We start from the raw sequence: 7,389 nt of genomic DNA on the forward strand, positions 1-7,389 counted from the left end.
CTGAAGCTATCTGGTCACGGCAGATCGGGACACAGTAACATGTTCAAGCTGACCGTTACAGAGTGTGTGTCGGCTACAGGGACCCAGTTATGCTTGCTGAACAGATTACCTTAAACCCACTTTGCGGAACCTTGTGTGGATCCACGTAGAAGATGTATCGTGCAGCTGAGGCGGTGCATCGGAACGGAGATGTGGTGTGCCTGCAGTGTGAGGTCCTGTTGCGTCATCATCAATGACGGCTTGCAATGTGAAGTCCAAGTCGGAGATGCACTGCGCAGTTGGGGAGATGTATCAGTTCAGAGGAGCTGTGGGACTACAATGCGGAGTCCATTGCCGAGGCTGACGTCAAAGGGAGATGTGAGGGCCTGTGCTGGGGATGTGTCACACAGCAGCAGTTCTGATGCATTCTCGGGCTTTGATGCAGTTTTTTTGCAGTGGTTCCAATCCATCTAGTGCGGTGATGGGTTGGCTCTGCTTGTGTTTGCACTGCACGGCAGAGATGTGTCGGTTCTTCTGGATCCGCAGAGGCTAGCAGAGTACCTTAGGCCCACTTCGAAGTGTCCCGGACTGGGTTTACACAGTTTTGCAGGAAAAAAATCGCAGCTGGTAGAGTCCAAGTGCAGATGCAAGGTTGGGTTGTTGGAAGCATGTTATGTCCCTGAGGCTTCAGATCAGGAGGACAGCCAACCAGCCGCTGGAGTCACTCTGCGTTCTGGGTTCAAGGGATTCAGGTCCAGTCCTTCTTTCTCAGGCAAGAGGGCAGTAGGCCTGTAGGCCAGTAGGTCTGCACAGAAATGCAGGAGTCCAGCAGAGAACCAGACATTCAGCAGCACAGCAGCCCTTCTTCCTGGCACAGTACCCACAGGTCCAGAAGCATACTGAAGGAGTGGTATCAGAGAGGGTTCTTTTATACACAGTTATGCCTTTGAAGTGGGAAGAAGCTTCAAGAGGCATGCCCTTCAAGTACACAGAGGCCCTGTTTTTCCTACTGTGGCTCCACACTAAACTATAGGGAGTATGCAGACCTTTGTGTGGACACAGGATACAACCTATTCAGGTGTTAGTGAGGCTGGGCCCAGCTGCTTCCTCCCATCCTGCTGGTGATGGCCCATCCAGTCACATGTTCTCTCCCATTGTTTGTGCCTGTCTAGGAGGAATACAGAAAGCCCCCCTGCCAACTTCACCCAGTCATGTGACCAGAGACAGGTTGCAGGCACCAAATGGCTAGGGCAGGAAGTGATAAAGCTGTTCTGTTGCGTGTCGCAATTCCTTTGTGTGAAAAATGGTGTCTAGAATATATCACCAATGTATGCAGATCAATATATGGTCTCAAAAATTATTTAAACAATATACACAACATACATGGAGCGTGGCCCTATATTAAACCAATATTTAACATCCCCATGGTACAATCAATACAAACATAGACAACACACAGAATAACTATTAAATATTGTGTATATTCCAAATCATATACTCAAATAATATACACAATTTTCTTCATATATGGCTGTCACGGACACACAAATATCGAACAATGTGACTGATGACACAACGTGCAAAAGTGCTTGACACAACACAAAAAAATGCACATGAAAGAAATAAAGAAATGTCTATCCTTATTGTGTCAACTGGCTCAACATACACCCTATCTCTTCATTCATTTCATTAGAGATGGTTGACCACGATCATGGACCAATAAGATGTCGTCAACGTTTCGACCCGGTGTGTTAGTGTATACAAATCACGGCAGGTCTTCCTCAGGACTAGCAAATTAACGACAGCCTGTACGAGGAAACAAAGCCTCACACAAGAATGGTGTGTGTTATCCAATAAAAATTAATTCAAAAATATATGGAGGACTCCAAATGGACTCACCTAGCTGTAACTAGATTATTTGGGAACAGGATTCCTCCAGGATAGGCTGGAGCCCACAGCAGAGCATCAACCAGTATCGAGACTAATATCTTCCAACTAGGGAAACTATTCTAAAAAGCAGAGTTCCCTGTGGGATAAAATGTATAGTCATGAATAGTTGGTTTATAATGCCGAAGGAAATGCGTCTGAGACATAGTGGGACATGAAACGCTCACCATTTGAGAGAGCAAGGAACCGCTGTTGCCGATATCTACTACATGGTAATTCTTCCTCCTTACACGATAGTGGCCCCACTGGCCCTCACTGGGACCTTATCTGAGTACCTTTCGGTCTCTGTGCTCTTGATTTTAATACTGTTTTACACAAAGTGGTGTTGTGCTCCTAATCAATAAAACACTTAATAAGTAAATATACATCTGCCTGGGAAAGGGAGAAGCCTTTATCCAAGTGCAAACAGTTTTCTGAACATTTGCCAAAGATCACACACTGTAGTTAAATTGAGCAATGTTAGAAGTTTGGTACTCACATTTAACAGCTGCTAACCTAGCCAACAGATTATAACTTCTCTAGCCCGATGTATTGCATGCCAACACTAGGTCAACATCTAGAAAATTTACCTCAAATATACCACTAATTAAGAAACGTAAAAAGGATTGAGACCCTTTTAATGCAGGGCATAAAATGAGCTTCTTAACAGTGGTCACAGAGAACTTGAGGGAGTGTGGAGAGTCTGAAGGTGCCCTGTTCTTCTTCTGGCCTGATGTTGATAGATTAACGAGGCCCTGGTGTCCCCCACATCAGTAAAGCTTGGACGTGCTTTGTTTTCAGACTTTCAAACACCTCCCTGTGTCTCACAGTCTCTCATTGGACTTTGATTGGGCCTCTTGGTCAGCTGCCTCTAATGTGCTCAATCAACTACACCTCACAACGGTTGTAACATTTAAAGAGGACCACAATTCGCAAGATTTAACCTCGAAGCAGGCACCACTGAAGGCAGTCATCTGCTTAAAACATACTGCCTGCAAAGCACGGAAATACAAGCAGAAGGTCTTGTTAGAGGCAACTAAATATAGAAACAACAAATATTAGAGTGCTCTTGAGTAGAGGCGCTATGTAGGATAACATGAATGCTTTTATATAGAGTGTTTTACAGTGACCATAAACTCTAGTTTGAAACCAAAAAGGCATCAAAACGAGCCCATGCCATGCCTAATGAACCCAACACTTTTAGCCACATCTAATATTCATATATTTTCCTGCTCCACAGCAAACTCCTGAACCATCTCTAGACATGTCCAACCCTTTCCTTGTTCTTGCACTCAATGAAATCCTTACCTTGCTGACAGTGTGACCTCACTACCAAGGCTCCAGGACCCTCACATCTCTTCTCCCCCCTCTGAAGCCCGCTGCTATTCTTCTGGTTGACAGTCTAGCTCCCTCGTCATGTCTAAATCTATAACTCAACTCTCAATCATCCCTCCCTCTTCCCGAACCACCAGCCGAACAGTAGCTCCACATGTAACCGCGAAGCCATCAGCGGCATCCACTGTGAAACTTGAGCCATCTCTAGCAGAGAATCTCTGGCTCCATTCACAAATCCTAGACTACCAAAGGCTCACTCACTAACCCCCACCCCCATCCCAAAGGTATCACTAGCCCCCTGTAGAACCCATCAGTAACAAGGGGCTCATTGTGTAAGCTATACATTTAATGATTAAAAAGTGGGGGCGGAGGGGTGTGTGTGTGTGTGTACGTGTATGCGTGTGTGCGTCTGTGCGTGTGTGTGTGTCTCTCTCTCTCTCTCAAGGCATGGTGGGATAATGTGTTGTAATGGAAGAATCAGACAATCACTTGCATTTACCCTCCCTAGATTAAGCCACAGGCTTTGATGGATTCCTGAAGTGTTGTTAAACTTGTTTTTAGCTGCTGTCCATGGTCAGACACCACCACAGTTTGAAATGCACTTGACCCAGACAAAGGATGCTTTCAGTTTTTTAGATGTTGAAACTGATGTCACCTCATGTTAAATGGTGGGCAAGTGTGTGTGTGTAGATTACTGTCCCTTCCCTCCAAGCTACTTTCCTGTGTAATTTCTCTTCTTGTATTTTTCCTAACATTCCCACTGTTCCCTATCTCCACCTCTCCCCATATTATCTCCCTATGACTCGACCTACCACTCTTTCTTACAGCTGCCCATGCTGTCTTCCCCTATTGCGTAAAGTGGCACACTTCCGCCAAGTAACCTCAGCACCTGTCTCGTGGATGACCGTCTGGGACAAAAGGCTAAAGCATGTGTGCACAGCTCAATGTAAAACCGATACATGTTTCTCATACACCTACCCTGCACCCAGACCAGTAACATGCCCCAGCCTCCGGTAAATAGTTCTCAAGCCGGGGATTCTTTTGAGCATGTTAGGAAGCTTCAGCGTGTTTTTTTCATTAGACTATTTGTGCTTTTCTTGCTTGGAGATTTCTCCTGCCAGTCGCCTTCTGCATGCATTCCCTGGCTCCTGCCTAAACCACAGTGTGCATGAGTTAAGAAAAGCCAGTCTTGAGGATCGATTTCTTAAGACCTTACTGGTAAGTGAGCAGCAATTGTGCCAAACCTTACTCTAAACCGTAATAGGTAAAACATTTGATGTTCTGATGGCGAGGCACCTTTGGTTACTGTCTGACATGAATGGTTCAGGACATGTATTTTCTTACAAAGCAGATGGCTCTCACTGGAGGATGACTATTATGACAAATTCTGGCCACTCAAGATGGACTCATTGGGCCAGATGCATCAAAGGGTTTTGTCCATTCTGTGTCTATGGGAAAATGTGTTCATGCATATGGAGAAGCGTGGCTCAGTGGTTAGAGGCGGCAGACCCGGAAGCTGAGATCAGCCGTGGACCAGGGTTCGATTCCCTGCCTCGGCGGGTCTCGGGCTCAAAAAATTCCACGGACTCGACAATTCTCGCTCCGGTGCCTACTCGACTCACGGGGTCACACTCTGCGACTCTGGGCAATAGCTTGCTTAATCTCCACTACGGCCCCTCGTGGCGGGATGCCTGGCTTTCACCTTGTGAATACCCTGCCGGGGTATCTCACAGGGGAATACCAGGACGGGTTCCCTAAGCAAGCGCCTTGAGACCCCTGGGTGATTCGTGCGCTATATAAATCGAAATACATTTACATTTACATATGGCCCATTGTGTTAAAGTTGCTGCCGAAGTCTAATTCTATTACAGCACTGTGGTAATATTAGCGGGGAAATCTCTCGGCTCCAACCACTGTCGTTTTGATGGCACTGACTTATTTTCTGATACCATGTTCATACTGATAACGCAGGATTCATCCAGCGGTGTATCATAAGCATATAAACACATTTTCATAGACAGAATTCCTTACAGTTTGTACCAAGGAACGTCAAAAGCCTGTTGGGAACAGACAAGATTGATAAGAGTTTCCCTTCCTTAGCCCTGATACCGGCTAATCACGAGTTTAGCCATTTCATATTTGAGCATTGCTACACAACTTGTTCTCATATCAGTTTTGTCTCGCTAGCACAGGCAATGGAAATGGCTCTGGGATCTAATCAAGCCCTCCAAGACTCTCACCTAGCACTCTCCTTTGGTAAGTTTTGATGCCCTTTTTGACCCTCTGTAAAACAAATTATTAGGTCTTGTCCGTTGACGATCCTATAAACTCATCACCAAGTATCACTGTAAGTTCTGTTTGGGACTGCTAGTAAGACTGAAATACCTCAGTCATAAACCTGCCTCCACCACCGCTTGCCCCACAGTGAGGTCAGGCTGGGGTACACCAATGAGTTTTCTATATGGCCATTAATTGTTGCAATATCACAGTCATTCAAATGAGAATCCTGCACACCTTGTGAGATGATACTTTGCTGTAAGTTGAAATTAAATCTTAAGAGCTGTCTCCTAAGAAAGGATCCCTCACACCCCTGCTCTTGTCTGATGTATTAGAAAAGCTAACCTTCACATTGCCTGAGAAAACAGAGCTCCACTTGAGATACACTCAAACATGTATGTCCATTTCTGATGTAGGGCTGGATCACAGATGTTTTGTAAATACCAGCTTGGGTCTGAAATGCTTGTTATTGTATTTTATTTCTTTGCAATACCTTTTGCTAAATGTATACTATGTAAATATATGATACTGCTATTCCAGTACAGTGGACACCATGACATTTTATACAACTTTTTTTCCTCAAGCAAAAGCTTCACTGTGTAAAGCCAATATTGTCATATTCTGCACTACACATAAGGGGTAAATTTTTTTGGAAGCCCGTATAATTGATTTATGAAGTAGGCCAGGCAAATTGATTTATTTGCAGTGCTACTAGATTTCTGTAGCTTATTGTCCCTTGGACAACTAGATTTGTGAAATATTTCCACATCCCGGATAGGGTCACACTCTATCTTCATTGTGCATTTTGTTTCTTTAATTTTCCATGCCACATATTGACCTGCATACATTGGTGACATATTCTAGAACCAACTTTTCACGCAAAGCAATTGCAACACCCAACTGAACACATTGCAGCCAATATAATTAAATAACCAGGTTCTGATGGACAGGGGGCAACCCCATTATTTTGTATGGTAACTTTCTAAAAGTGGCATTTTCAGAATTGTAATTTAAAATTCGACATCAACATGAGTTTGGATTTTATTTCAGGATTCCAGACACCAAACCTAAACCAAACATCTCTTACCATCAAGAAATTACACTTCTAAAATGTAACACGGCAACTACAATGTTATCGCTGTAGTAAAAAAACAAATGTAAGAGCTTTTCACTGCTAGGAAAAGTACATGCCCAACTTGTTAAATACTGCACCCTGCTCTTGGGGCTATCCAGGGATAACCTTAGGGGTAACTTACATGTATTAACAAGTACTGGCATAGACAATAGGTCTCACCAGCTTCAAAAGAGACCTTAAAATACACTTTCTCACTAAATATTGAGGAAATGAATTCCCTGCTCTCCTTTCTGACTACTTTCCCTCCTCCTTACTCAGGCAACTCCACCTACCTCTCGCACTCACACCCCCCCCTCATGACACCCTCCACATCCCTCTCTACTCCCTTACCAAGCCATTCCTTTCTCAATCCCTCCACTCTTCGCTTTCCTATATTCTCTCACACCCTACCAAGTCTGCCGAGGCCTCCTTGGTATACTGTAAAATTGTCATCAATGAGGACATTCTTGTTTTAATTGGTTTTTGTTTACCTTCTACTCACTCATCTCACTACGTACTCTAAATTTTTCTTTTTGCTCTGTCAGACCAACCTGTATAATTTGTTTTGCTCATAACAATTGTTGCTTTCTTGTTTATAACCTTGCAAATGTAAAGTGCTCTGATACCCTCGGGTGGAGCTAGCGCTATATAAAACCTTAAAAATAAACCTTTGGGACCTTATAAGTGATTAGCCAGAGCTATTGACTTTGTCAATGTTTGTAAGCTATGTTACCCAAGTAGACAGATATGCCCAAGTA

Source organism: Lissotriton helveticus (assembly GCF_964261635.1).
Source record: "Lissotriton helveticus chromosome 1_1 unlocalized genomic scaffold, aLisHel1.1 SUPER_1_unloc_29, whole genome shotgun sequence".
Taxonomy (NCBI): domain Eukaryota; kingdom Metazoa; phylum Chordata; class Amphibia; order Caudata; family Salamandridae; genus Lissotriton; species Lissotriton helveticus.